Source organism: Ascaphus truei, chromosome 1, assembly GCF_040206685.1.
Source record: "Ascaphus truei isolate aAscTru1 chromosome 1, aAscTru1.hap1, whole genome shotgun sequence".
NCBI lineage: Eukaryota > Metazoa > Chordata > Amphibia > Anura > Ascaphidae > Ascaphus > Ascaphus truei.
The window spans coordinates 75,159,192-75,181,637 of record NC_134483.1 but is presented as its reverse complement, the minus strand read 5'-3'; positions in this window follow the sequence as shown (position 1 = coordinate 75,181,637).

Sequence of the window (22,446 nt, the reverse complement as noted above, 5' to 3'; positions counted from 1 at the left end):
TCCTCCCCCCCCCCTGTATGTGTAGTGTGTGTGTGTGTGTCTGTGTGTATGTGTATGGGAGAATGTGTATGGGAGTATGTGTGTGACACCAGAGGTACCCCCCCCCAATCAGTCACCCCCCACCCCCAGTCAGTGTCAGTCACCCCCCACCCCCAGTCTGTGTGAGTCACCCCCTACCCCCAGTCAGTGTCAGTCAACCCCCACCCGCAGTCAGTGTCAGTCACCCCCCACCCCCAGTCAGTGTCAGTCACCCCCCACCCCCAGTCAGTGTCAGTCACCCCCCACCCCCAGTCAGTGTCAGTCACCCCCCACCCCCAGTCAGTGTCAGTCAACCGCCACCCCCAATCAGTGTCAGTCACCCCCCACCCCCAGTCAGTGTGAGTCACCCCCTACCCCCAGTCAGTGTCAGTCAACCCCCACCCGCAGTCAGTGTCAGTCACCCCCCACCCCCAGTCAGTGTCAGTCACCCCCCACCCCCAGTCAGTGTCAGTCACCCCCCACCCCCAGTCAGTGTCAGTCACCACCCACCCCCAGTCAGTGTCAGTCACCCCCCCACCTCCAGTCAGTGTCAGTCACCCCGCCACCCCCAGTCAGTGTCAGTCAACCGCCACCCCCAGTCAGTGTCAGTCACCCGCCATCCCCAGTCAGTGTCAGTCACCCCCCCACCCCCAGTCAGTGTCAGTCACACCTCACCCCCAGTCAGTGTCAGTCACCCCCCACCCCCAGTCAGTGTCAGTCACCCCCCACCCCAGTCAGTGTCAGTCACCCCCCACCCCAGTCAGTGTCAGTCACCCGCCACCCCCAGTCAGTGTCAGTCACCCGCCACCCCCAGTCAGTGTCAGTCACCCGCCACCCCCAGTCAGTGTCAGTCACCCCCCCACCCCCAGTCAGTGTCAGTCACACCTCACCCCCAGTCAGTGTCAGTCACCCCCCACCCCCAGTCAGTGTCAGTCACCCCCCACCCCCAGTCAGTGTCAGTCACCCCCCACCCCCAGTCAGTGTCAGTCACCCCCCACCCCCAGTCAGTGTCAGTCACCCCCCACCCCCAGTCAGTGTCAGTCACCCCCCACCCCCAGTCAGTGTCAGTCACCCCACACCCCCAGTCAGTGTCAGTCACCCCACACCCCCAGTCAGTGTCAGTCACCCCCCACCCCCAGTCAGTGTCAGTCACCCCCCACCCCCAGTCAGTGTCAGTCCCCCCCCACCCCCAGTCAGTGTGTCACCCCTGCCCCAGTCAGTGTCAGTCACCCCTGCCACAGTCAGTGTCAGTCACCCCTGCCCCAGTCAGTGTCAGTCACCCCTGCCCCAGTCAGTGTCAGTCACCCCTGCCCCACCCACCCAGCCAGCCAGCCAGTCACCCCTGCCCCACCCAGCCAGTCACCCAGCCAGTCATCCAGCCAGTCACTCACCCAGCCAGTCACTCACCCAGCCAGTCACTCACCCAGCCAGTCACTCACCCAGCCAGTCACTCAGCCACCCAGCCAGTCACCCAGCCAGCCAATCACTCACCCACCCAGTCAGTCACCCACCCAGCCACTCACCCACCCAGTCAGTCACCCACCCACCCAGTCACTCACCCACCCAGCCAGTCACTCACCCACCCAGTCACTCACCCACCAAGCCACTCAACCACCCAGCCAGTCACCCACCCAGCCAGTCACTCACCCAGCCAGCCAGTCACCCACCCAGCCAGTCACTCACCCACCCAGCCACTCAGTCACTCACCCACCCAGCCAGCCACTCAGTCACTCGCCCACCCAGCCAGCCACTCAGTCACTCACACACCCAGCCAGCCACTCAGTCACTCACGCACCCAGCCAGCCACTCAGTCACTCACCTACCCAGCCACTCACCCACCCAGCCAGTCACTCACCCACCCAGCCAGTCACTCACCAACCCAGCCAGTCACCCACCCAGCCAGTCACTCACCCAGCCAGTCACTCACCCAGCCAGTCACTCACTCACCCAGCCAGTCACTCACTCACCCAGCCAGTCACCCACCCAGCCAGTCACCCACCCAGCCAGTCACTCACCCAGCCAGTCACTCACCCAGCCAGTCACTCACCCAGCCAGTCACTCACCCAGCCAGTCACTCACCCAGCCAGTCACTCACCCAGCCAATCACTCACCCAGCAAATCACTCAGTCACTCACCCAGCCAGTCACTCACCCAGCCAGTCACTCACCCAGCCATTCACTTACCCAGCCAGTCACTCACCCAGCCAGTCACTCACCCACTCACCCAGCCAGTCACTCACCCACTCACCCAGCCAGTCACTCACTCACCCAGCCAGTCACTCAGTCACGCACCCAGCCAGTCACTCACCCAGCCAGTCACTCAGTCACTCACCCAGCCAGTCACTCAGTCACTCACCCAGCCAGTCACTCACCCACCCAGCCAGTCACCCAGCCTCTCTCTCTCTGTGTATCACCCACCCTCTGTATGTGTCACACACCGTTTCCCACCTCTGTGTCTCCCCCCACACACTCTCTCTCTCCCCCCACACTCTCTCTCTCTCTCCCCCCACACTCTCTCTCTCTCAGCCCACACTCTCTCTCTCCCCCCACACTCTCTCTCTCCCCCCACACTCTCTCTCTCCCCCCACACTCTCTCTCTCTTTCCCCCCACACTCTCTCTCTCCCCCAACACTCTCTCTCTTCCCCCCCACTCTCTCTCTCTCCCCCACACTCTCCATCTCCCCCTACACTCTCTCTCTCTCCCCCCACTCTCTCTGTCTCTCTCTCTCTCCCCGCACTCTCTTTCTCTCCCCCCACACTCTCTCTCTCTCCCCCCACACTCTCTCTCTCTCTCCCCCCACACTCTCTCTCTCTCCCCCCACACTCTCTCTCTCTATCCCCCCACACTCTCTCTCTCTCTCTCCCCCCACACTCTCTCTCTCCCCCCCCCACTCTCTCTCTCTATCCCCCCACACTCTCTCTCTCTCTCCCCCAACACTCTCTCTCTCCCCCCACACTCTCTCTCTCCCCCCACACTCTCTCTCCCCCCACACTCTCTCTCTCTCTCTCTCTCCCCACACTCTCTCTCCCCCACACTCTCTCTCTCCCCCCACACTCTCTCCCCCCACACTCTCTCTCCCCCCACTCTCTCTCCCCCACACACTCACTCTCTCTCTCCCCCACACCTCTCTCTCTCTCTCTCCCCCACACTCCCCCACACTCTCTCTCTCCCCCACACCTCTCTCTCTCTCTCTCCCCCACACTCCCCCACACTCTCTCTCTCTCTGTCACTCACACTCTGGATCTCTTATTTGAGGAACCTGATGAAGCATCACTGCGAAACGCGTAGTTCCCTGCCTGAAGGACCCAGCCAGCCTGCTGACATCCGGTAAGCCCTCCTCTTCCGGTCCCGCCATCGGACGCGAGCACGGGAGGTATACTGGTCGGAGGAGTGTGAACGGACGATCGGGCTGAAGCTGGGCTGCTGCCCAAGCTGTATCGTAAGTGTTATTTCTGTTTGCTGTTTTTTGCACTTAATAAATTCCATTTTTACTTACTCACCGTGTCTGGCCCTTTTTCATTCCAAATTGGGCACCCGGGAGATAAGTCACTTACATACTGCCTCCATTGGGAGGGGGAGGAAGCTATATTGCTTCTGGCAGCACTTATATAAAGTAAGACTGCCCATTATACTCTGCTAATCAGCACTACCACCCCTGTCAGACAGCAGGATTTACAGAAACCTGCTAATCACCCGCTCTTACCCCCCCTTTTTATATATCACCATCCCCACCTTAGATCAGTCCTAAAATAACAGATCCCCATTTTTAACTTATGGAAAAGTTTTTATTCTAGCTATCTATTCAAGAATTTGATTTTATTTTATTAAATATTTTAGGTAACAACATTTTATTACTGCATAATGTACTGTTTGCCTATCTAAACACTAATCACGTGTTCCTTATCCTCTCATTTCATCCTGTGAGCAAAATCCCGTGTGCTGACCAACCCACCATCTCCACTGGATCTCTTATTTACCCTGTATATCTTAACTGCCCTATACTACACCGAAATCTTAACTGCATATACATACATATATATACATATATATACACAAATATATATATATATATATATATATATATATATATATATATATATATATATATATATATATATTTGTGTATATATATGCAGTGGTTGACAAATCACCAAAAAATCTACTCACCACACAAAAAAATCTACTCGCCACCTAGTACCAAACGTGTGCTGCTTGGGCCAATATTTACTCGCCCGGGGGTTAAATCCACTCGCCCGGGGCGAGCAAATGTATAGGTTTGTCGAACACTGTATATATGTATATATATGTATGTATATGCAGTTAAGATTTCGGTGGTATATATATATACCACAATTATTAAGGTTATGGTGGGTAAAAAAAGTGACAAAAACCCTCCACAGTAAAGCATAAAGCAACTGTAAATATTCCTGTATGTTCATTTGCATGTCTTAGATAGGGTTGCAGACCTGTCTAAGACATGCAAATGAACATACAGGAATATTTACAGTTGCTATATATAGTATGCTATATATATATATATATATATATATATTGTGACAGAAACCAGGGGATGGTAATAAATTCCATATATAGGGCTCCCAGGATACTGAACAGTTTCTATCCTGTTTAGGCTGGAAAGTGCAGCCTCATAATACATGCACTCCATCCCACAGTTTGGCAAGTGCTGGAACTGAGGGATCCAGACCAGAGTTTGTCTGCTGCCTGATTTCTGTCACCTGTTCTGCGAGTTAGAAATCAGGTATTTAAGACTGATTTCCTGGTTCCTCTTCCCTCTCCCCAAGAGCCTGGAGGCAGGAAGGCTGCTGGAAGCAGAGAGGGGAAAAGCCTCTCCCCAAACAGGTTAAATCATTCTACTCCTTTTTTTTTCTAAAACTGCAAAGTTCCTTATTTTTGTTGTTGGAAGTGGAAAAGCCACTTCAACCCTGAGTCAGTGAAAACCTAAGTTAAGTTAGTGCTCAGGTGAGCAGGCTTTTGTTTTGCTTGTGTTTCTTTGTATGCACTGTGGCAGTCTCAGTGCCTGGGACTGATTAAAACAGGCATTGCCTGTTTAAAGGAACAGCACGTTATGCCTCGTCATTTAACCTACCCTAAAAGACCGTGTTCTAACAGTCCCGGACAGACGGCGGAGCCCCGGAGTAAGCCGTTTGTCACATATGGTGGAGAATGCACGCAGAACACTAAAAGGTCTGCGGGTTAAAGAACTTTAAGAAAAAAAGAAAGAAAAAAAAAGTTTTTTTTCTCCAAACAAGATGGAGGACGTGGTGAGTGCGCTGGTACGCAATGTCGCTGCCCAGAAAGACGCGAATGAAACCCAGCAACAGGTGAATGCAACCCAGCAACAGCTGTTAATAGCCCAGCAAGAGACTAATTCAAACCAGCAACAGACGAATGCAACCCATCAACAGCTGTTAATAGCCCAGCAAGAGACTAATGCAAACCAGCAACAGACGAATGCAGCTCTGCAAAACGTGAATGCAAACCAGCAAGAGACAAACCGCTTGCTGAGAGATGAGCAACAACGGTTTGCCCAGGGCTTACAGCAGGAACACCAGATCCTGAGAGAGACTAATCAGTAAGACTCCACTGGCAGAGGCAGCCCCAGTCCCGAAAATGACGAGGGCAAGCCACTACCTTCAGAAGATGGGGCCCTCGGATGATGTTGAAACCTATCTTCTCACTTTTGAACGCACGGCACAGAGAGAGGGTTGGCCAGAAGCTGAGTGGGCCAGTCTAATCGCACCCTTCTTAAGCGGTGAACCCCAGAAGGCTTACTTTGATCTAGAGCCAGCCGAAGCTAACGTCTATGCAAAATTGAAGTTCGAGATCCTCGCCCGCCTCGGTGTAACCACGGCCGTTCGCGCCCAAAGGTTCCACGCATGGTCCTTCATGTTGGATAAAGCCACCCAATCCCAGATGTATGACCTCATCCCCCTCGCTCGGAAGTGGCTGCAACCCGAGATCAACTCAGCAAGCCACATCGTGGAACGGTTGGTCATGGACCAGTTCTTGAGGAAACTTCCCTCTGCTCTACGCCGTTGGGTCAGTCAGAGTGACCCCCACAATGCACACGAGCTGGTGGCCCTCGTAGAAAGGTACAATGCAGCAGAAGAGCACCTGCAACCCACAGTCATGGAGCTCCCGCCACATTCCAAAGAATGATGGATAAAATATTAAAACCACATGCTCGGTATGCTGCCGCCTACCTGGATGATGTGGTAATCCATAGTGAAGATTGGCAATCCCACCTTCCAAAGGTCCAAGCTGTGCTTGACGCAGTTCGGTCTGCTGGACTAACTGCTAACCCCGCTAAATGCACTATTGGTCTGGAGGAGGCCAAGTATCTGGGGTATTCTATTGGCAGAGGTTTTCTCAAACCCCAAACACTCAAAGTAGAGGCGATACAAAATTGGCCAAGGCCAGTTACAAAAAAACAAGTAAGGACCTTTTGGGGATTAATTGGTTACTATAGAAGGTTTATTCCCAATTTTGCAACTAAGGCAACCCCACTAACCGACCGCACAAAAGCAAGAGGGCCCCTAATGGTAAAGTGGTCCCCTGAAACCGAACAGGGCTTTAGAAGCCTGAAAGAAGCTCTCTGTGCCCAACCAGTGTTGGTCACACCTGACTTCTCTAAAGAGTTTTTAGTCCAAGCCGACGCATCTGAGGTAGGGCTGGGGGCTGTACTCTCACAGGAGTCTCAAGGTGAGCAGCACCCCATCCTTTATTTAAGTAGGAAACTAAATCCCCAGGAGAAAAATTACTCCATAGTCGAGAAAGAATGTCTCGCAATAAAGTGGGCTGTAGAGACGCTCAAATACTATCTGTTGGGGAGAAAATTCCGGTTGGTCACAGATCATGCACCCCTCACCTGGATGTGTCAAAACAGAGAGAAGAATTCTAGAGTGACCAGGTGGTTCCTAAGTCTACAACCCTTTAAATTTTCTGTGGAACACAGGTCAGGGCACAAACATGGCAATGCTGACGGGTTGTCAAGGATGCACTCCCTAATATCCATGGTTGCTCATCCCTAGGGGTCTGAGCTTGGGGGAGAATATGTGACAGAAACCAGGGGATGGTAATAAATTCCATATATAGGGCTCCCAGGATACTGAACAGTTTCTATCCTGTTTAGGCTGAAAAGTGCAGCCTCATAATACATGCACTCCATCCCACAGTTTGGCAAGTGCTGGAACTGAGGGATGAGGGATCCAGACCAGAGTTTGTATGCTGCCTGATTTCTGTCACCTGTTCTGCTAGTTAGAAATCAGGTATTTAAGACTGATTTCCTGGTTCCTCTTCCCTCTCCCCAAGAGCCTGGAGGCAGGAAGGCTGCTGGAAGCAGGGAGGGGAAAAGCCTCTCCCCAAACAGGTTAAATCATTCTACTCCTTTTTTTTCTCTAAAACTGCATTTACGCCTCGTCATTTAACCTACCCTAAAAGACCGTGTTCTAACAGTCCCGGACAGACGGCGGAGCCCCGGAGTAAGCCTTTGTCACAATATGTATATATATATATACACAGTATATTCTCTGATCCACTATGTGGTACTACACACTTAGTTTCAAAATTAGTGGATAGCTGCCTCCAATACTGTGTACTTTCCTACAGTCATTTCATTATTTTTCAGAGGTGACATAACTGTAACATGAACTTGCAACCTCCAGCGGGTAAAAAGTAATAGACACCACTGACTGAAACAATGACATTGTAACAAACACCTAGCAATAATAATCCCATTTAATGTTGTGGCAGATGATTACGGCGACTTGGGCCAGAAAGATGTCTTTAGTGCAGCGGTGTTCAGAGGCTCAGTTAAAGACTGCACCACCTGTGCTGAAGCAGGGACTGATTGAGCCACCTGTGCTGAATCAGGGATATCCTGAAAACCTGACCTGTTTGGAGGGCTTGAGGACTGGAGTTGGGCACCCCTGCTCTAGTGTATTATAGAATAACACAGTTTAGTAAATATAGGTCCTCTAAAAATATTTTTGTCCTTTTTTAAAATGCATAAATAAATAAGTGTGTAAGTGTGTAAGTGTGTAAGTGTGTGTGTGTGTGTGTGTGTGTGTGTGTGTGTGTGTGTATACCGCCCCTGATGATGGTCCCATAGCTGGACTGAAACGTATCTTGTATGAGTGAAGTATCTTTCGCTCTCTCCATAATTTACCATACCTGCTAGCTGGTCTAGCTTTATCTTGGTGGTTTTAGTATATTTGCTATAGGTTGAGGCAAAAGTGCATTGCACTTTGTTATGTGTTCGTGATCCCATGTGAATATTTCTTCTGTGCGAGTAATCACGCTCTCTTTCTGCTTCACTAACAGGGCAATACCAAAAATGCAGGCGACAGATTAAACAACTCACCCATGTAACTGGCTTATTTTACGAGATGTAATCAGTAATCCTCCTTAAAATAAATGTCTACTTTATTTTATTGTGCCCACTGTGGAGGTTTCACATTCTTTTCACCTAAAATATTATGTATGGATATAACAAGTTTCCAAAGCATCTGATTACCCGGGAATCCTGAGTCTTTTCACTGCCAGAGAGGCTTTCAATGCAATGAGTTGCAGGTCCTTCTGGAAGCGAAAGAGTTAAACACCTTTTTTTTTTTTTGTCTTAAATGATATTAAATCCATGAAACATATCACTGTTTAATATTTAATATCCAAGTACTATTCTTATTAAAAACAATTTAAGGGCTCTATATTAAAGTGGATACGAAGCGAAAAATCTGTACATTTGAAAAATAAATGCTATATTGTGGTAAGCTCACAAACTACATGGACGGTATCTATAGCTGTCCCGAAAGGTTATATTTATTGCCATTTATCAGTGACTGATGGCTGTTAAATAATAATATGTCCTCAATAAAGCTGTGGCCAATTTTAAAATCCATCAATGGTGTGAATCAAATTACTTTATATATAATTTAAATAATATGAAACAAGAAGAAATTAAACAATCCCAAAAAATGCAAGAAGAATTGAATATGTAACGGTTGTTCCCTCTGGTCTGACCCCCCCCAATCTCATATTGGCCCCTGTGGTCTATCCAGCCTTCATTAAATGTTCGTGTCTGGTGGTGCACCTGTAGGCAACAGGACTCCTGAGTCTCCCGCATGATGGTATTCGGGGATGTCAGCAAGACAGGCAGCTGAGGTAGTGGGTGCGAGTCCTACCTATGTCATGTGCAGCGCCTCCACCTCATCAGGTTCTATGCGTCCGCAGGGGGAGGGTCCTGATGAGGTACTCCTTCTTGGTGGGGAGGGCCCCTGGAGAGTAATTGCAGACTCACACCATGGGGTTCTCGTTGAATAAGTCATCTTTATTGTGCGTGATGATGTGGGCCAGCTGCCCCTCACAGTCATTGCTTCAGCCGCACATTGCTCTGTGCTCCCTTTAAAAGGTATGCCCTCCCAATGGAGTGGGATTCCCTCTCCCCGTAGGGAGATCACCCCTGTGCCAGGTCCCTGGACACAGTTGGCCATCTCTAACTGAATATATATACGGTGCCACTAGTTACTGCACTAGTGGGCACATTAGAATTTGCTGCTTCGCCTTCACCTTGCAGCATCCAACCGCAGCAACAACAACTAACTTTAGGCAGTTCAGTGCCTTATATACCTCAGGAGGCAGGCACATCTCTGATGTCACTAACTGTGGACTCAGAGCATGTAGCCACTCCCATCCATACATACGACACCTCACCAGGGTGTGAGGGCAAACCTCCATGATTACTACTGGCATTCCTGTAACTTACCAGGTTTTGCTGCCAGCAGGAGAGATGACAGTAGACCATTGTTATGCATGGCTACAAATATATAGAGCTCTGCAAGATGATCCACAAACATATAGCTGAAGATGTAAGAAAATGTAACTTTGATATGGTGATGAAGACTATTGAAGAGAACAAAAGCTTAAAGAAGGTACAGCAGCGACTCGTGATTGGAAGCAAATGATGACGTTCAAACAAGATAATCAAATAATTAAAGACTTTGCACGCACCATAAAAAAGAGTTGAGGATTTCTACATGAAATTGTACAAGAACACAGATAACACAGCGCACAATCCAACAGACAAAGTGCAAGAAGAAACCACCAATTATGTGCCATGCGTCCTCCCAGAAGACGGTAATAAAATCAATGAAGAATTGGAAGGCTCCTGGAGAAGATGGAATTACAACTGAACTCTTGAAAGAAGCTAGAGAAAATCCTTGCCAAACTCTTCATGCTGCTTGAAGAACAGGAAAATTCCAAAACAATGGAGCAATGCCATAGTAATTCTCATCCACACGAAAGGAGACAAAAGAAGGCGTCAACAACTACAGAACAATCAGTCTACTTCCGATAACTTTTCTGATTTTTTCAAAGATATTCACTAATTGGCTGCAACAGACCCTAGACTTCGCCCAGTCTAGAGAACAAGTGGGATTTCCAGTGAATACATCACAAAAGACCACATGAGAAGGAGTGGCTCAGTGAGTAAAGACACTGAATGACACTGAGATTGCTGCAGGGGAGTCTGGTTCAATTCCCGGTGTCGGCTCCTTGTGACCTTGGGCAAGTCACTTTATCTCCCTGTGCCTCAGGCAGCAAAAACATAGATTGTAAGCTCTACGGGGCAGGGACCTGTGCCTGCAAAATGTCTCTGTAAAGCGCTTTGTACAATTAGCAGTGCTATAGAAGAACATGCTATTATTATTATCCAAGTTATACAATAAATAATTTCCAGAAGTAATTAATATGATTTACTACTCTATCAGTCGGACAATGAAGATGGGATGGAGGGCATTTGGAAGAAATAATATTTCAAGGAAATCTTGCACTGCACCTCAAGAGGAAAGTGTTCAACCAGTATATTTTGCCTCTGCTCAAGTAATGATGTGAAACCTGGAACTTAAATGTGAAAATAATTAAGAAGCTTCAGACAACTCAAAGAAGTATGGAGAGATGTAGGCTGGGTATTAACCGAAGAAAGGGGAAAAAGAAAGGGTTCTAGAGCAAACAAAAGTCTGTGATGTAATCACGAGTGAAGAAATTAAAATGGCAGTGGTTCTGACACATTACAAGAAGAAATAACAATCGTTGGACAAAGATGGTATTCCACATTAGAGATGGGCAGATTTGGATCTGCAGCGGATCATCCCGTTACTTTTGTCCACTGATTTCTGTGGCTCAATCTCAAAAAGGGCAATTCGCGTTTTGTAGATTTTAATTATTATTATTGCCAATTCAATCAGCGGATTCAGCAATCCGTTGGTGGATTTTTAAGAATCTGCTAGTGGATTGTTGAATCCCCGGATTTGATTATACAAATCCATCAACGGTTTTTGATGAATCGGCGCAGATTAAAATTGACCAAATCTGTTTGCGGATTTTACACCATTAACCGGATCTTGGGGGGAAATGCGAGAAAATCCAGGAAATGGATTTGGGCTGATTTGCCCATCCCTACTCAACATTATTCCAAGGACAATTAAAAGACCAAGACAACAATCAAAAGTAAGATGGGAAGATTAACTAAAAAAAAATTGTTGGAGCAATGTGGAGAGAAGAGGCTTGCAACCTGTAACGCGTGCGCTGCCCACGGGCAAGATAGGGCCCCGGTACTGAGGTGGGGAAGTATAGAACCACGCACCCACAGCAGCAGAAGCGTGCCTGGCAGGCGGATTGTCAACGTAGCCGGGTCTGGGATGGAGAGAGTGGGTTAGTCATGATACTTGCCAAGGTCCTGGGAAGGAGAGGTCAGGATGGTCAAAGCCGTATAGCCGTGGTCTGGGTTTTGAGAGGTCAGAAACGTAGAAGTCCGTATAGACGTGGTGTGGGTTGGAGAGATCAGCAGCGTCGAGGGTAAGCCGGGGTCAAAATCCAGAGGGGTTTCCAAAGTTAAGCCGGGTCGGTACATGAAGAATCAAACTGCAGGGAAAAACACAGGACAAGGAGCAGGGCACAATGGACGTAGGAGCTCAAGGCTACAAGAGGTTATGCTCAGCACAGTAGGAAGGGAACTGCAGGATATTTATAGCACACAGAAACCAGTAGCAAGGGAGGAGGATCAGAGGCGCGGGATTGGCTGCAGGAGACAAGTGGACTGGAAGTACTTGCCACGCAGCTGGGGAGCGGTGCACGACGTCACGTGTGCGCGGCGCGCGAGAGAGAAGCATGGTGCGTCCGAGGGGGCGGAGCTAAGCTCCGTGGCACTCTAGAAAAGCTGCGCGTGTGCACGCGCTCTGTAAGCAGAGCGGGGTGTGCGCACGCACTGGTGCCAAAGTGGAGGTCTGCGCGATGACAGGTAAGGTGGGAACACGTCGCAAAGGATGTTTTCCCCGATTCCTTACACAACCACAGTATGTGGAAGATCATCATTGGCCTTCATCTAACAGTGGATCGCAAGTGCGGCTATATATATATATATATGTATCTACAACAGAATGGCGGAAAAAGAAAAGAATCAAAGTGATGCAATTGCCCAGTCAAAGTCCAGACATCAACCCGATTGAAATGCTGTGGCTGGCCCTTAAGAGCGCTGTGCATAAACATATGCCCACAAACCTCTATGAACTGTAGCAATGTTGTAAAGAAGAGTGGGCCAAAATTCCTCCACAATGATGTGAGAGACTGATAAAGTCATACAGAAAACGATTACTTCAAGTTATTGCTGCTAAAGGTGGTTCTACAAGCTAATGAATCATAAGGTGTACTTAGTTTTTCACACATAGCTTCTCAATTTTGGCTTTATTTTTGTTAAATAAATCATGACACAGTGTACTATGTCATGTGTTGTTGTTCATCTGAGGTTGTATTTACCTAATTTTAGGACCTGCTAAGGAACAGATGATTGTTATTATGTCCTGATAGGTAAAACCATAGAATTCAAAGTGGGTTTACTTTCTTTTTCATACAACTGTACATACACTATTTATGTGTATTAGTTGGATAAGATTATTGTTTTTTTAATTCAAAGACGTTTCTGTTGTTTTTAGTAGTTGTGTTACCTCTTTGTTGTCAAAGTGCTAAATAATTTCTTGTTGCAGTCACTCAGCTATGTTTGTTAAAATATTCTGTGCTGGACAAACTAAGCAATCCATTACAGACCACTCCTGAGTTGAAACGTTTCAGGCGTAAGGTCCCAAATATGTTGTCACAGTTGTCAAAGTTGTCAAAGTACAATAATAATACGCACAGTATGATTTGGGATTATAGACCAAGAATATGAATTTCCGATTATTTACTATTCTCACTTAATTCTGAAAGTAAATATTCTGAAAATAATCTCCAGTGGTTATGGAGTTCATTTGTTTTTTTCCTGTTTGCAAATGAGCTACTTTTTGAATAAATGAATGATATTCACAGCTTCACGAGGCGGCCTTTTAATGAGCGAGTCTAACTCCAATAAATGGACTTGGTTTAATATTTTGTAGTCAAATCGAGAGATAAGTATACCACATAACAAGTATATCTGAGTGGGAGTAATAACAGGGTTGATGTAGTAAGAGAAGTAGAATATTCACCGCTCTGTTTAACAAACGATGTTCTCTATTACTGAGTCTAAAATTATATCGGACAAACGAAACAAAAGGTTCCCCCTTGAATGCACTCGGGTCGATGAGTGAGAATGATATGGTTAATATATTAAAAACCTTTAATCACGTATATAGTCATAAAAATAGGCCTCTACAACACAATGATATAATGATATAATATTATATCATTGTGTTGTAGAGGCCTAACTGGATACGGTCATTGAACTGTGCCTCAGGGCATTTAATATTGCACATTTTGTGCTTGCCCTTCTCCACAATCCATCAATACACACCAGGTATTTCTCCCTTACTCACAAGTACGTTTATTTATCACTCATGTCTGATATGTTGCAAGTAGCCTACCATGTATATGATTTTGATTTCGGTGCATATACTATTGTGTTTCAGAGGCCATAATCTGATACGGTCACTGAACCGTGCCTCAGGGCATTAATATCGCACATTTTGTGCCTGCCCTTCACAGTAATCTATATATACACATTAGGTAATCTGTCCCCACTGTTTAGTACGTTTATTTACTTAGTTATTACATTACGCGTGTGTTAGTATATTTACTTTATACACTGTTCAGTTTTTACTATTTGTGTGTTTTTCATGTCTTTTCGTTTAGATTTACATCCTGGCTTGGGCCATTTATACTATGTAGGTCTGTGTATTTTTTCACTCCTTCAGATCCAGTATCAGCAGCCTCCTATACATTAGACTGTTGATTTTTTAGTAATAAGGGCATCTGACTCATGATTGAGTTCCCTATTCTGAAGGTTTTAATATGTGAATTATCTTTCTATTTGGCCCACAGTTAGTTGATGTATTATACTTTGCATTATCTTCCATATGTAATTGTTTAGGAAGATTCTTTGGTGTGTCATCAAGGACTGGCCCTGGACTTCTTGTACCATGCCCTTCTTTACAAGTTATTTTTATGACTATATACGTGATTAAAGGTTTTTAATATATTAACCATATCATTCTCACTCATCGACCCGAGTGCATTAAAGGGGGAACCTTTTGTTTCGTTTGTCTGTTTACTGTATACTCCAGTCCCCTTTTGCACCGGTGTTCGGTTTTATTGACTTGTCTATTACTTGTACATCATACTTTAGCTGATGCGGGAGCTTTCCTCTCTCTTCCCCTCTCCCTCCTGATTTTTAGTCTAAAATTATATCGACAGGTAAAGTGAGCAGTAAGTGTGATTTTTCTTTAGAGTAGAGATGATGTTTATAGAAGAAAGTGCCAATCTTGATTGAGATACTAAGAACGAAGCTTTGATAGTACCACAAAAGAAGAAAGGCAAAGCATTGTTAAAATTTACTATTTTACATGCTGAAAATAAATAATACCTAATAATAAATACCATGTTTGAAAGTGAATTTAAAGATCAGTTATAGACTAGACTGCAGAGTAACAATTGTTACTGGCTACTTTGAAGGAAACCAGGGAATTACAAGTTCTTTTGGTTTACATAGGAATATACGGCATTGTTATGTATTCTGTTCTTGCTTTCACGTCCTTGTTATTTTTATTTGCCTTGCAAATCAGGACTACTGCTTTGTCAACACTCTGTGTTGCCTTTAGGCAGGACCTGTGATTCACTGATATTATCCATACAGTTTGGTTCCATGGTGAAGACAGCCATACACTGACACTGTGGTCATGTTTGTATGTTAGAAGGGTAACACAGCACTATACAGAAATCAGTTTGATCTATTACAATATAATGACAAAGGCAGTGACAAAAGAAGCCAATGTTTCAGTCCCTTTCCAGGGACCATTACCGAGGAGGCCTACACGAATGTAATTATGTTCACGGGTTTTCTGCTATGTATAGAGTTCTGTTGCGATTTTTATGGGGGGTTTTTTGGGGGGGAGGGAGCAATTACATAAAAAGGTTTTATCATATTTAGAAGTCTTCTAATAAATAGATTTCAAACATGTTTAAAACTTTTTTGTGATAATCTTTTCATGAAGTTAAAGCAGTAATCCAGGTGCATTACTTGTTTTTTTTGTTTGTTATAGGATTAATGCAGGGAGTCTCCAGAGCTAAACCCCAAATAATTTCAGCTCCGTGGACCCCCTGCTTCCAGAGACACTTACCTCAGTAGGGGTTCCAGTACATCTGCAGTCAGGGAACTTGTGTGCCTAACGAAATGGCAGCGTTTAAATGTCCTACGTTATTTGGGCCAATAGGAAGCCTTGACATCATCTGTTGTGGCTTCCTATAGGCAGCATGACTGGGGCATTTAAACTTCACAGAGATACCGGGAGCACCTTAGGCCTCGTTCAGGGTGCAGGCTTTGGAGGGAGGGCGTGCTGCCGTGCGTGCTGCCGTGAGAAACAAAGTATTCAATTTGAATACTGGTTGTCAGGATAGCAACTGCCCTGTCTCCGAAGCCAGGAGTTGAAGCTGGCTACAGTTTCAATAAACGAAAATTTCGTTTTTTGGAGCTGCAGCAGCGTCACAGGGACCTAGGCAGCCAATGAAATCATTCTTGAGAATGATTTCATGACTGCAACCTCGATACTTAACCTGCCGTGTGTAACCCCGCCCCCTCCCCAACGCTGAAAAGTCTGCTGGGGGATAAACACAGATCGCCCAGCAAACTGCCGCACTGCCGCCCTCCCGCCCTCCCTCCAACTCCTGCAGCTGGCACCCTGAACGAGGCCTTAGAAGGTAAGCATCTCTGCAAGCAGGGGGTTCCTGGAGCTGAAATGAATAGGTTTCAGCTCCGGAGAACACCTGCTTCAAACCTATAACCTGCTGCTTTAACTTAGTGATCAGAGAAGTAACACACAGATACCCTCATGAGGTCAAGAGAACGCAGTCATTTGGGCTTCAAAGTTTTTAGAACTTTCTTTCAATCATATGGACTTATCTGTGACACTCCGTTACCTGCACTCAGTAGATAGTGAACAACAGCAGCTCTCGCTGGTCAAACACATCAATGTGTATTTGATGGCGCTCAAAGTGCCAATAAAAACATGGGAGTAGTGTGCCTGACTTCAGTAATTCTGCTGATCTTACCTATTTATTCCAGAAACAACTCCATATATTACAAATCATTTCCTTTTTCTGTTCCCTCATTGATCCTGTTGAACAGTACCAGTGTTTGTAATGTTGTTGTAATGTGACTGAATATCTGGTTAACACTTTGAAGCAACACAGAAAACCCTGAGAATTTAATATGACCATTACCCTGAATTTAAATGTGTATATTATGGGCCATATTTACTAAGTACTGCTAAAGTGGAAAGCATTTTATGGTCCATTCCAAAGAACAAGTCATAAGGCCAGCTGTTTATAATTTGTTATTCATATTATTTACAATACTATTCACTTGGAAAGACTGGGAGGTGTCTTTAAGCACTAAAAAAAATCCATATGCCTTAGATTTGTTTAGAAAATATGGCCCTTTATTTACTCAAAAAATAAAATAACATTAACTTGCACTGCTGTAAAAAGAGAATGCCAACAAATAATCTAAACCATGACAATAAAAAAAAATATATATATATTCAGATATTAACAGAATAATAACTCTAATGCTAATAATAATAATAATAATACTGTTCTTGATATAATCTATTGAAGAGCTGAAATCTTTAATTGTGCAGGTTTAAAAATAGACTTTTATACGAATGCATAAAAAGCTGTTAAATGGTACTTTGTTCTAATCCAATGGGAAATTAGATGAAAAGTACCCTATTCTTGGACTGTTTACAATGTAGCACCTTTAAATTCAATAATGGTGAATTATATAGGCCAAAATGGAGGATCCAGGGCACTACGGATTTGTAGAAAAGAAATTTATTCTAGGCACACACAACGTTTGGAGCTGTACAAAGCTCTTTCTGAAGTGACTAGGCCAGTCACTTGAGAAAGAGCTTTGTACAGCTCGAAACGTTGTGTGTGCCTAGAATAAATTTCTTTTCTACAAATCCGTACTGCCCTGGATCCTCCACTTTGTTCATATACTTTGAAATTACACCAGACAGGTTTTTCCCTGAACCACGGAGCACCAGTACCTCTAATCGCAAGTATATTGCTTTTATTATACATATTTTGGTGTGCAGACATAACTCTTTATTTGAATTATATTGGCTCCAATGATTGTTCTATTGCTCAGCGTCAGGGCAGCATGTCTGCAAAACAGGGAGCTAACAACCTTGTGTAGCAAGATGCTTTAAATGTAATTTTGCTTAGCAATTGTAACAACCTGAAGAGGCGTTTCAGAACAACTCCTCCCTTCTGAAACCATCAGATTACATTTAAGATATAATGTGGAGACAGAGCATAGTTGCTACAGCCTCAGGTCACTTTAAGTGCAAATTCCAATTTCTCCTCTCTCATAATTGTGCTTCAGTTTTATAACCTTGAAAGCATTACATTATAGATTTACTCAAATCAACAATATATTCTAAATTATCATGCCAAGCAATTCATAATGGATATATATATATATATATATATATATATATATATATATATATATATATATATATATATATATATATATATATATATATATATATATATAATAATACTGAGTTAAGTTATGGTGAGTAAAAAAAAGTGACAAAAACCCTTCACAGGATATATATATATATATATATATATATATATATATATATATATATATATATATATATATCTGGTAATAAAGAACCATAGGCACTCTGTCTGAATAGAAAAAATGGGTGCAAATCCTGTACAAATAAATAGGCAATATGATACCGCACGTGGACGATTATCAGAGGCAGCACTCCAAATGAATATCAAAAATCTTGTATTATTCAACAAAACATCATATATATATATATATATATATATATATATATATATATATTCTTCAGTGTTAGGTGATATCTTTTTTATTTGGACAACATTTATGTCATAGGACACGCTTTCTAGAGTTCTCCTCTCTTCCTCAGGTCGCAATACTGATTAACAAATAGAATATATGGCTAAAACAGGGTTTGGGAGAGCAGGGAAAAAAAACAGAAACAAAAAAAAACAGATGTACTGTAGATAAGGTAGGGTGAGAAAGTGTTTGAAACATGGAAGGGTGTAAAACAGTGACAAGGAACAGCATGGAGGGGGAAGGAGATGCTGTGGGGATGTGGGGGGGGGGGGTGAAAGGTGTGGATAAGGAGAGAGGGAGGCAGGATAATTACAAACAATTCTGATAGTGTGTGAGAAATGCCATATCCGCATGAAGTCCTTTTGTTTTGGTGTCAAAGAGTCTTATCATTCTGAGTTCAAATGTTTTCCGTTCTTGCGTGCGTTTAAACATTCCATTATGTAATGATCTGTTGTGAGAAATAATGTCCCACAGGTGAGCAGTATCATCCTTCTTCGTGTTGTTGTATAGAGTATCTGTACATATTCATTCTGCCTTGAAGTTTTTGGCTGGTTTCCCCAATGTAGCATCCTTGGTCACATTTGTTGCATTGAATCATATACACCACATTCCTGGATGTGCAGCACTAAGATCCTTTAACATTTTGTGTTCCATGGTTGTGACTGGCTGTGGGATCTTGGCATATATGTTTGCAGAGTTTGCAACGTTTGTTGTTGCACGGTTTTGTGCCATTATCAGTGTCTTTAAGTTCGTTATTAAGTTTTCTGTTGACTAATTTCTATTTGAGGTTTGGTGGTTGCCGGAACGCAAGAATGGGAGGTTTGGGAAAGATTTCTTTTAATGAAGAACTCATTTATTCTGCACTATCGCAACTGGAATAACACGGCTATTTCCAATATATTTGTGTGTAGACAGCATACTGCAAGTAGTCATCCAAACAAAAAATTGTATTGAAACAAAAGGGCACTGCAACCAACGTTTCGGTCACCACAGAGGGACCTTCATCAAGGTTATGCAGTGGTCAAGTGCCTGTGACCCTCCTTATATATCCCAACACCCAGTGCATCCAGGACAATTAACCAATCACCGGACACCAAAATAAATCAACATCAGCTGTATTCAATACCAACGTGACCAATGTATTGAATACAGCTGATTCTCCATTTTGTGGAGAATCCAGAAACATCATTATTTCAATCCACGTTCATTTTAGACGCTATTTCTTTTCTTCTCACACATAATTTTTTCACTTTTGAGCACAAATTTTATTTCCAGGAAGTTGACACAGCTATGGGCACAAGCTTTGCACCCTCTTATGCAAATCTCTTTATGGGGTGGTGGGAATCACATTATATTTTTTCTAGTCACAATACCTTTCGTAATAAAAAGATTTATTGATGATCTTATTATCATTTGGAAGGGTGATCACACTACACTGAATTTTTTTTATTAATTATCTTAATCACAATATATACAATCTGCACTTCACAGTTAATTTTCACCAACACACATTAATTTTCTGGATCTCCAACTATTCATTGATGTTTATGGGAATATAGAAACAGATGTGTTCCGGAAAATTAACTCCAGGAACACATTTCTAAGGGCGGACAGCTGCCATCCCAATGTGGTGATCAGGGGGATACCCAAGGGACAGTTCCTCAGACTGAGGAGGAATTGCTCTACTTTGGAGTGCTTTCTTTCTCAGTCTTACCCAACAGTTTGTGGATAGAGGTTATCCTGTTTGTGATCTAAGAGAGGCTTTTCAAACAGCATTTCATACAGATAGATCCACTCCTCCCATTGCATAAAGTATCACCGCATATCAAACATAAAAAGATGGGGAATAAATCTAAGAACAGGCTGTCAAATGACTCTCCTTTGTTTATCGCTCAATTTAACAAACAAAGCAACAGTGTTAAATCTATCATAAAAAAGCACTGGGGGGTTCTTGAAATGGATCCGATATTGAATAAATACATTAATTAGGGTCCACAATTTGTCTTTAGACGTGCTAAGAGAATCGGTTCCTACATTTCCCCCAGTGATATTTCCACTTCAGGAATTAGACAAAAGTCCTTTATTACTAATGGTTCCTTTCAATGTGGCGCATGTATCACATGCAGACACATGAAACCATCAACCTTTTTCCTCCCCAGCTCCCACCAAATTGTTGATCACAGTAAGACTAATAACAAAAATTACAAAATGAACAGTTTTATTAACTGTAATAGTTATCATGTGGTGTATTTAATTACATGTGTGTGCAGTAGAAGGTATGTGGGAAGAACCACGAGGGCTTTAAAGACCAGAATACAGGAGCACCTTAAACTAATTAGGAATAAAGACCTGAATCACCCACTGTCTAAACACTTTGTAGAATGTGGGTCAGGTGGGATAAGGAATTTTTCTTTTTTGGGAATCAAATTAGTACATCAACACAAAAGAGGAGCTGATCTAATCAATCTGCTGGACCGCAGGGAAGCGTATTGGATCTTTATGCTCCAAACACGCTTCCCTTTGGGGATGAATGTAGATTGGAGTTTGGGTCACTTTCTCAAATAGAATCCATACTGATTCCCTTCTTAGATATCCTTACCGAATACCCTATGACAATCCTTGTCTTGGGGTATAAGGAATGATGATTCCTGCAGTAGACTGTATTTATTATGTATTTAAACAGTGGGTCTATAATCATTCTTACTGTTTGGTTCTGTCATGATTTTGATATTGATGTTCAATTTTTCATGAATTTTTCATGTTTTTTATGTTTGTTATGATTTTCTTCATTATCCTTATCATGATTATTCATGAATTTTGTACACATTCTCTGAATTAATTCTTCAATGTTTATTAATTTTTTCAGTATGCATATGCTCTGTAGTATATATATATATATAATATAAATATATATATATACATATATATACATATACACGTATATATATATATATATATATATATATATATATATATATATATATATACTGTATATATATAATTATTGTTGAATCACCATATATCAGCATTAGGTTTCTTTTAACTAGACACATTTTCATAATTTTTCCTTTTTTTTCATCATTATTTTCTTTATTTTGTTTTTATTAATGTTTTTAACTTACTTTACCCTTATTGGGTTAATGTGTGTTGCAGATAGGTCTCTTTTTCCCTTTTTCTTTAATTGTAACTCATTCATTATTAATAAATATGTTTTTTGTTTTGTTTTGGAGCTTAGGCTGAGTCCCCGCTAGCGCTGAGCGCACTGGCGCTCAAAGCATGCTTGGCGGGTGTCCTGCGTCTGCTTGGGCGCTTGCGGGGGGGTGGAGGTTTTTTTTGGGCGCAAAACGGCGGCGGATCAGCTGTGTTAAAAGGGGACAGATCTGCACTAGTTCTTTACTCCTTGATAAAGAACAAGACGTTCAAAACGCGTACGAGGTTTTTTCCTATGCTGCATTGACTCCATTAAAGATTTTTGTACTTTGGATCCTCTCCTGACTCCCGTTTTTTGGTTGTGCTCTACTCATCTCAATCTGAATTACTTCAGCAGCAGCACGTCTACCCTACATGGAGGTGTTCGTGAGTTCTAACCTTTATTATTGCCTTACTGCCTTATTATTCCCAATAAAATTGTGAATTGTGGGTTTTTCTCATTCACTCTCAGTTTTCAGGGAACTCTGGTTATATTTGGCTGTGGACCTACTCACCTGTATATTGTATACACCTACATATGCTATTGGACTTACTACCTTTCAATACAAGCTAGGTATTTGAGCATTTTGACAAACTCTCTCTATAGGTACAAAAATAGGCTGCCCAAACAGACTTTTCGGTCCCGGAACGGGACCTTTCTCAAGGGAGGTGCTAGCAAAGCAAGTCAAACCACTCACAGACATGTTTCAACCTTGATGGGTATCATCAGTGTGAGGTTGGTTTATACTTGCTTTGCAATATATTGCAAAGCAAGTATAAACCAACCTCACACTGATGATAACCATCAAGGTTGA